The sequence below is a fragment of the Ruditapes philippinarum genome, unplaced genomic scaffold (assembly GCF_026571515.1).
Source record: "Ruditapes philippinarum isolate M1 unplaced genomic scaffold, ASM2657151v2 ctg12177_1_1_1_1, whole genome shotgun sequence".
Classification (NCBI taxonomy): domain Eukaryota; kingdom Metazoa; phylum Mollusca; class Bivalvia; order Venerida; family Veneridae; genus Ruditapes; species Ruditapes philippinarum.
The window spans coordinates 1-10,655 of NW_026862263.1; positions in this window are offsets into that span (position 1 = coordinate 1).

The window sequence follows — 10,655 nt, forward strand, 5'->3', positions numbered from 1 at the left end:
TTCCCTTTGCAATTTATACTTGTGGGGACGATGCCTCTGAACTTAGAGTCGCAGCATTGTGGCCATCTCTGAGTTTGTTTTGTCATCATTCGCTTTTTGCAACGTCATCGTCCCTCACGCAAGGTACATATTCGAGTTTACTTTGTATAGATTTGTTACTGAAATCATTAGAGTCACGTAAATTATTTATGCTCAATATCACTGGGGAGGAACTGTTACACCAAGGATGGAGTTCTTATCGTACTACATTTCATAATAATTTACAATCTAATTAAATAATAAAAACGCTAAAACGTGCCGTGATTTAGCGCAAGAAACACACTGACAGTAACAAAAATTATCATAAGAACTCTAGGCCATCTTCAGAGTTATCAAAGTTACGTGATCTAGGCGCGAATGGTCGTTCTTTAAAATTGAGAGAAAATATTTGAATATTTTTGGATTTAAAGCTATTTATCAAGTGATAATTTAATATTATTGAGTGTAAATGTAACATGAATATGGATATAATAGTATATAATGACTAAATCAAAAAATAAGAAGAGAAAGGATAGAAACAGTAGTGACAATGAAAATAATACAAGTAGTAGGAAAATATGTAAACAAGGAGGCCCGTCAGGGAACTCGTATAGTGAAGATATATCATTAAGTGAAGTGTTAAATTCGACTAATTCTGTACTTTATGGGGAGCATAATGTTAACGATAGTGTGTTTTTAAATACGGATAATACGGATAATACGATTAATAGTGTGGTTTTAAGGACTATGGCAGAAAGTTTCAATGGCGCTGAACCCACAAATAGAGATTTGATGAATCTCTTGAACAATGTTAGTAGCCGTCTTGAGAATGTGGAGAAGAAATTAAGTACTATGGATGCCATTGAGAAGAAGATAGGGGTTATGGAGAATGACATTAAGAAGCTGTGGGTGACGCTTGAAGATAAGGTGAAGAAGGTTGATGAACGGGTAGTGCGGTTGGAGGACAAGGTTGACGGGGCGGACATACACGTAGCAGAGATGACGGAGCGAATACAGGATCTAGAGAGGCAAAGGGAGGGTTTACGTGATGACGTGTCGTACCTACAGTCACAGACCATGAGGAATAACTTGATTTTTGTCGGTATCCCGGAGAACAACACTAACGGTAACGAATCACCGGAAGTTACAGAGAGATTACTACGCCAACATCTCCGAGATGCATTTAATATTTCGCAAGAATTGACCGATTCGATCCGATTCAAGCGAGTGCACCGCTCTCCTGGTTCTCCGGTGGCTGGTAAAGTTAGAAATGTTGTGGCCAAATTCACTTACTTTAAGGACAGGGAAATGGTACGTTAACGATGGAAAGAGCTAGAAGGAACATTATTTCGTGTCTTTGAACAATTCCCACAGGATGTTATTCAAAAAAGGCGTAAACTTGTCCCGAAGATGAAAGAGGCGAGGCGACAAGGTAAGAGGGCATACTTAGCTTACGACACCCTCTACATCAACGGCGAACAGGTGCGCGAATAGGGGCACGAAGGCGGTGAGGTTTCTATCCTGTCGTGGAATGTTCATGGCCTTACTGATTGTAAAAAAAAAAATATTGATTTTGTAAATATTTTAAGCACTCATGATATTTGTTTTTTGTACGAAACTTGGACAAAAGCATCTAGCAATATTACTCTTACTGGCTATAATTCTTATAATTTTTACAGAAAATTTCAACATAGAAACGCACGTCGGGCCAGCGGCGGAATAATTATTTATATTAAAAACCGTTTAGAAAACGGTGTTCAAATTGTTAGAAATCACCATGACTCTATAATTTGGTTAAAGTTGGATCATGTCTTTTTTAATATTGACCAAGATGTATTTCTATGTGCATCATATATATGGGGCGTGGATTCGCCTGTTTATAATACTCTTAATATTGATCTTCTTGAAATACTTGAAAATGACATATCATACTTTTCTTTGCTAGGGAAAGTTTATATTTCAGGAGACCTAAATAGCAGGGTTGGAAATAAATGTGATTTCATTGTACACGATAATATTAATACTTTGTATGATGACACAGATTATTGTCCTGATCAAACTTCTGTTAGGGCCTCAATAGATCATGTACACAATAGTCATGGTATCAAATTGCTTGATTTATGTAAATCTACTGGTCTACGTATTATAAATGGTAGAATAGGTGATAGCTGTAAACATACATTTTATTCCCATAACGGGTGTTCCGTTATTGATTACGTTTTAACTAGTGACCGATATTTTTCATCGATCACAAATTTTACAGTATGTGATTTCAATGAGTGGAGTGACCATGCTCCGTTAAAATTTTCACTATGTTGTGATAACTTGTCATCAATGCACGAGAAATATACGGAGGTTAAATATAAGTGGGACAATACGCTTCGTGATCAATTTCGTTCGGGTATTATTGCCAATTTACCTGTTTTCAACAGTATTATACATAACATTGATTGTTCAAGTAGAGCGTCAGTGAATAATTTGGTAGATAATTTTACTGATACTTTACGCAGTGTAGCTGACCCGTTATTTTCTCGTGCATATACTTTTAATAATAAAACAGCTTTTGTTGTAGATAATTGTTTAAAAAATGCCGACTGGTTTGATAATGAGTGTGCGTCTGCACGTGTTTTATATATGGATGCTTATGTTGTAACACAAGAGATATTGAAGATGAATTCCACTTTATTTGTATATGTCATTGCTATTCTCAAATAAGGACGTTTTTATTTTGTCAATCCATCAGTTTTTAAATTTCATGATTTGCTTACTTCTTCAAATAAAAACGATATTGTTAATTTGTGCAAATATATGAAAGAGGTATTTGTTATTCGAAATTCATTTATAAATAATATGACCTGATGCGCTGTAGTATACTTATTACCTTACTGTCTTTGTTATACATGTATGTAGTATATGTAAATATATGTTAAAGTGCATTTGATTAAACTTTTGTAATATGTTCTAGATATTTGACATGTTTAACATTGATGTTTATGTATTAAGATGATATACTTATGTATAAGTCTAATAAAATGTCTGTTCTGTCTGTTCTGTTATCACAAGAACTCCAGGACATTTTAAAAATCGGGTATAAATTTGTTAGCCGGGTCTTTATGTTTGTAATTTTGTATTATAATTATGTATTATAATTTAATATTATTATTTGATATAACACAACATATAACTTTTATTTAGCATTAAACATATTATACAATGTTTATAGCCAACATGGAGAAAAGAAAATGTTTATAATGGTATACGCAGTGAGAGTAATGGTTAACATGTTTTCCTGAAATTCAAAGATTTCTAATTCTTACGTAAAGTATAAAGCAAAAGCATTTTATCTTTAATATAAAGTATACTGATTTTTCAGAAGAACGAAATATCTTAATTTTAAGGTAAAACTGTTAATATCAATGTTTATCCGTTGTACACATGGAATATATTGATGACATGTCATAACAAGGACAGAACAACAAAGATTACTGATAACAACGTTTTTAGGGGAAAAAACAACATATTTGAATATCACTTGAATATGCTGGTATACATGTATGTGCAAATAAACAAAGAATATTTTTGTACATAATGTACTGATAACATACTAGTGTATTGTTTACAAAATTCTTATTTGCGAAATATAAGTATTTAGCAATGTTACAGATATTCTTTTTAGAAGTAACGGACATTAACTTTTCAAATTTAATATGGATTGATGGCCAATGATGATAGTACGGTTTTAGATATTTAATTCTTAAATCTTGATTACGCGGACAAGCGAGGAGGTAATGAAATTCTGTTTCCGGTTGTCGCATATAATACGATTTGCAGATTCTTTGTTCTCGAGGAATGTTATGATATCTTCCGGTTTCGATAAATAACTCATGTGCGGAAACTCTAAATCTTGACATTGCGATTCTATATTTATTTTCCGCTATGACACTCAAATAATTTTCTAACTCGAATTTATGTTTGAATATACATTAATATTTTAAACGACTAGTTATTTATATCGGAGTACCAAGATTGTATATTGATATATATCGAAAAGCCGTTGTTTAAACATGTTAAAAGGAATGTCAGTTTCGAATTGTTCATTCCATATATACATTAGCCCAATCTCAGTCAGTACCCAGCCAACATTCTATATCGGCCCGACATCAAACCGACATGGTTTTCTATGACGGCCCGATGTCGGCTTTAACCTCGGCTGCAAATAGGAATGATGTTGGCCCGACATCGGCAGAACAATATCGGGCCGACATCTTAACGATATAGGCCCGATATTTCTTGCCCACATCGGGCCTACATCAAAACAATGGCGGTGCGATGTCAGCCAACAGTAGAAAGATATCGGTCCTATATCGACCAGGTATCATCCTTATGCTAGCATGTTGATGACATCTAGCAGCAAGCATTTGGCATAACCTGCAAAAACATAAAATAAAAGATAATTATTCTACAAAATTAGACAATAAAGACACATATTTTAACTTAAATGTGCAAATGACAATCACTACCATGATAACGCATGCCGCGAAATCATGTGACAAATATTTTCAAACATAATTTTAATTGCATCTAAAAAAGAGACAAACAGATAAATTGTGTTTTTCCAATAATTTTAAGTGTAAAAATCAAATTATTAACAGCTTTTAAAGATTTGTTGAATCATAATTACATTAATAAAAAAAACATGCTTTTCATCACCTTCCTTTGTTAGATTTTCATTTTGGCGCTTAATCTGTAAATTGTAGGACTGCAGTGAATATTTTCAATAAAGAAGAAGTTACGTCCCTTGAATGGTGCGGTCGCCATTTTTACTCGCTGATAACGAGTCGTGTGTAAAATATGTAAATACTGGACTAATTCGTTTTAGTTGGTGTTGTTTGGTGTGCAGGAGGCTGCATGTTCACTCCAAAAAAGAAAAGTCCAAAAGATGGAGTTAGAAAACGAAGAAAACTGACAGAAAAACGAAAAGCAAATTCTCCGCCATGTGGTGAAAATGAACAAAATGGCGGACATACAAATTTTCATTATTCGAAAACGGATGTGAACGGGTGTGGGACTAAATTCAAAGATACAGATTATTCGGTAAATTATAGTTTAACTTTTGACCCTACATTTGGAGGTATGGCTGTACCGTCTTCGCTACAAAACCCGTTCATTTACCATAGCGGTCAATATACGGTTTCCCCACCACCCCACCTGATGCAGTCTCCAGTAGCTCCGGTTAGTGTAGCGTCAGTTGAAGCCCCTTTGTGGGCCCAACAAATTATTAACAATCATCAACAAATAATAAACGATATAAAACTTATTAAAGAGAAGGTGAATAAAATTGATGCGGTGGAAAAAACTGTTAAACAAATTAGTATGAAATTTATGGATTTTGAACAAAAATTTAAAAGTTTAGAAAAAAGAGTCGGCGAGACAGAAGAATCATGCAAATTCTCTTCAGAAATGTTTGAGAGTCAGAAACAGGAAATAAAGTCAACAAAAGACAATTTGAAACAAATTCATGATCAATATAGAAAATTGGATACAGAAACTGCTGAAATAAAAGAAAGTAGTGTAAAAATGAATACCGTAATGGAAGATATCCAAATAAGACAAATGCAATGTAATTTACTTTTTTACGGAGTCCCAGAACACATTGATGAGGACTGCATACAGTTAGTAAAAAAGGATTTCCTGGAAGACACCTTCAAGAAAACAAAGGAGGAAGTAACTGATATTAAGTTTGATTATGCACGTCGTATTGGAAAAAAAGACAAAAAGTCTACAAATCCACGACCTATATGTGTCAAATTCCATGATTATAATCAGCGTGAAAATATCCGGAAAGCATCATATGATTATGCAGACGACATGAAAAGTAGAAAGATTGGCGTAGGAGTTCAGTGGCCTAATTCCGTTAGAGAAAGACGTAAAAAGCTTATACCTATTATGGTAGAATTAAGGAAAAAAGGTGTCAAAAATGTCAAATTGGTTAACGATAAACTTCTGGTAAACGGCACAGAATATATGGAGGGAAAAAACTATTTTACACATTTAAGTGGAAACACTAGTGGTACAACAAGTAGGTTGAATACCGAGCACATGGAAGAGAGCACCTCTGCATAGGAATGTGATCAAAGGCAAACTTTGAAAATAGTTTCCTGGAACATTAACGGTTTAAAAAGAAAACTATCTGATATTGATTTTTTACAATATGTTAATAATTTTGATGTAATTTGTTTGAATGAAACATGGATATCTGATAAAGATACAACAAATTTAGATATTGAAGGGTATATTAGTGAACACTTAAGTGGTAATAAATCAAGAAATGTCACTAAAGGTAGATATAGTGGAGGACTCACAGTTTATATTAAAAATATATACAAGAAATACATTCATGTTATTGAAAAACAACAATCCGGTATTATCTGGTTAAAAATTTCTGGAACATTACTTGATTCTAATGTTGATGCATATATATGTCATACTTATGTACCTCCATGTTTGTCAAATGTTTTGAATTTACATGATGTTGATATTTTTGAACTTTTAGAGTTAGGTTGTATTAAGTATTGTGAATTAGGCGATATCTATCTTTCTGGAGACTTTAATGGTAGGACATCAGATGAATTAGATTATTTTTATTTTGATAGATATATAAGTAATGACCTTTTTTCTGTAAATAGCATGGAAATTCCCACGCGCATTAACTCAGATAGAATAATCGATACGCAAGGTCGCAGAGTGCTAGAACTCTGTTGTAGTACAGGGCTACTGATTGTAAATGGAAGATTACATTTTGATAAAATGGGTGAATGTACGTTTCACTCAATCCGCGGTAAAAGTACAGTTGACTATTTGTTAACCCACTTTGAGAATTTTAAAAATATAACAGATTTTAGTATTCTTGACCCTACAGAATTTTCCGATCATTCCCCATTATATTTTGCTTTTAATATGTCTAATTTTCAAAGGGAAGAATCCATACCTCGCGAAATGGAACATTCCGACCGTATAAGATGGTGTGATATTGACAGCACACATTTATATGCAGGTATCCAAGGTGATCGTGACGTATTGAGTGGTTTGACAAATGAAATAGCGACTCCGGATATTTCTATTGATGATGTGGTTTCTCGGTTCTCATTGTTTATGAACGGGAAAATGCGTGAATCAGTAGTAAACTCTAAAAATAGAAAACGTAGTAAAAATCATTCGCGAATGAGTAAACGCTGGTTTAATGAGGAATGTTATGCGGCAAGACAAGAGTTTAGGCATTATAGGAATATTTTTACACATAATAAAACTGATGTTAACCGCATAAATTTTGTTCACGCAAGAACAATATATACTAAAACAAAAGAAAAGTCCAAAAAGACTTTTAAACGTATTGAGGGAGATAGGATCAATAAATTGGCTCAGACAGAGCCTCGTAAATTTTGGAAACATGTAAAAAGACCGATTAGTAAAAAGTCCACCCAAGCGGATACATGTAGTTTAACATTAGAAAATTTAAGAGCACATTTTAGCCACCTGTTAGGTGAAAATGTCGTCAATGAGGAATTTGACCCTTTTGATAATTATTTAAACACTGAATTATTTAGTGAAGAGTTTGATGTTGATATTACATATGATGAATTACACCGTGCAGTTTTTAGCCAAAATAATAATAAATCCCCAGGAATTGATGGTTTACCTGCAGAACTGTTTAAGTCGTCCTTTGATTTAATTCATCCCTTCTTGCTCAAATTATATAATAGGGCATATAACAATGGTGAGTACCCTGTTCAGTGGGGGAAAAGTATCATTACTCCCATCTTTAAGAAGGGTGATGTAAATAATGCAGAAAACTATCGAGGAATCTCATTGATACCAATTCTTGGAAAAATTTACTCACAGATATTGCTGAACAGACTCACTAAGTGGTCTAATAAGTATGACAAATTATGTAAAAATCAATTTGGGTTCCAAAAGGGCAAATCTATTATAGATTGTATTTTTATTTTGCATTCGGTTATAAATAAGGTGTTGAATGCTGGTAATAAATTGTACTGCTGCTTTATTGACTATGAGCGTTGTTTCGATAAAATTGATAGAAATTTTCTGTATCACAAACTTCTTACAGAAAATGTTCACTGTAAGTTGGTAAAGGCATTGAAAGCAATGTATTCCACTGTTAAATCATGTGTAAGATATAATAATGTATACTCTGACTTCTTCGATTCACACGTCGGTTTGAAACAGGGCGACCCGTCATCGCCGTTACTTTTCATGTTTTTCGTGAATGACTTGATGAATAATGTCAATTTAGACATAGATGACATCTTTAGTATAAATGAAATGAAGCTGTTTCTTTTACTCTATGCCGATGATCAAGCTGTTTTTGCCAAGTCTCCAGAAAGCTTGCAGTTATTATTAAATGATATTGAAAATTATTGCACTGCCTGGGGTTTAAAAATAAACACATCAAAAACCAAGATAATGATATTTCAAAGAGGGAGATTAACTCATCATGACTTCTTTTTATATGGTACTAAGTTAGAGGTAGTGAATAGTTTTAAATATCTTGGTATTAACTTATATAGAAATGGTAATTGGCATAGAAGTCAAAAGGATATTGCTAGACATGCCTCATTTGCATTGAATAACTTATTTGTAATTTTTAAATCTATTGATTTACCAAATTCACAGAAATGTAGATTGTTTGATATCTTAGTGGCCTCTATCCTACATTTTGGTGGAGAATTGATGGGTTCATATCCATGTACTGACTTAGAACTTGTTCATACTAAATTTTTACGAAGATTATTGTTAGTGAAACGTTCAACAAATTTAGAGGCTTTATATGGAGAACTTGGCAGGGTACCACTTATTGTAATTCGTAAGTTAAGAATGGTCAAATACTGGATTAAAATTTTAAATTCACCCCATGATAGTGTTTTATACAAAACATATGAAATGTTGAAAATTGATGCAGATAACTCTACATCATATAATGGTAGAAACTGGGCATTTCAGCTTAAAGAATTATTACAAGAACATGGCTTAAGTAATGTATGGGACAACCAGGGAGAGGTTAATTATTCTATGATAAAACAAAGAATTTTTGATATGTATTATCAACAATGGTATTGTAGTGTTACCAATTCCAGTAAACTACAGGCATATAGTTCGTTTAAACAGGATTTTAAGTTTGAGAAGTATTTAGATAACATAGGGACTGCTAAATTTCGAATAGCACTCACTAAGTTTAGGGTTTCATCTCATCAATTGTCGATCGAAACGGGGAGATATCATAATATACCACAGTCTGAACGCAAATGCCGTTGTTGCCAGATGAACGTTGTAGAAACAGAGTATCACTTCCTTCTGGTTTGTCCGATGTATAGGGAATTAAGGGGAAAATATTTTAAACCATATTTTTGCCATTGGCCAACACTTAACAAGTTTGAAAAGTTAATGTCATCAAGTATAAAGTCTGTACAATTAAATTTAGCAAAATATATATATTTCGCTAACATAAAGAGAAATACTGTTCATTAGTCTTACACTGTTTGTTTTTGTATCTAACATTTCTGTAACAGAAATATATTAATGATTACTGAAGATGTACTTAACTGAATTTTTCACAATATGTGTACTTTGCTAACTTAAAGATAGACTTTGTCAGAATATGAATTATTATTATATTATCTATTGAGTTTGAGAACACTATTCATTTGTAATCTATACAGTTTACTATTGAACCAAAAATAAAGTAATGCTTACAGAAGATGTATTTCGTCAAGTTTGAGGAAGTGTTTTATTGAGTTTGGCAGAATAAATACTTGGCCATCTTAAAGAGAAACATTCTTCCTAAATCTTATAAAGTTTGCTATTGTACCAAATATTTAATGGTTATTGAAGAAGTATTTCATTGACTTTGGCATTGTTCAATGGTCTTACATATATACAGTTTATTATTGCAATTAATTAATTTATTTATTTTACTTGTACCAAAAATACTTCAATGCTAACTCAATATGTGCTTCGTTGAATTTGGCAAAATACATACTTAGTCAATTAAAAGAGAAAAACAATTCATTAGTCTCATACAATCTGTTACTGTATTCATCACTTTTTTATACCAGAAAACATTTAAATGCTTACTTAAAAAATGCATTTCACTTATTAATGTTAAGGAAGAAAGAGGACTTATTATTGCCTTTGCACTAATGCTCACCATTTGTATATATGGGATGTGTATTTGATTTGTTCATCATTTCTTGCTATAAACATTTGTACAATGTTTAATGCTGAATAAAATCTATTGTCATTGTCATTGTCATTGAATATTTTCAAGCTTTTCATTTAAGATATAATAAAAGAGTTATTTTTATGTAGTCGAAACGTAAATATTGAATTTAATAACAAACCACATATCATTTCCAAACTCAACTATGATTATTTTAGAAATTCATATCAAAATTTACAATTATTTGCTGCATGATTTTCAATTCAACAGAAAACGCAATATCGTACTGATGTCAATCCGATATACAAAATACTTGCATTGATAGGTCATGTAGGCCCGACGCAGACCCGATGTATCTTTTTTGATCCAACACGAAATGTGGTTAATATTGTTCTAGTAATTG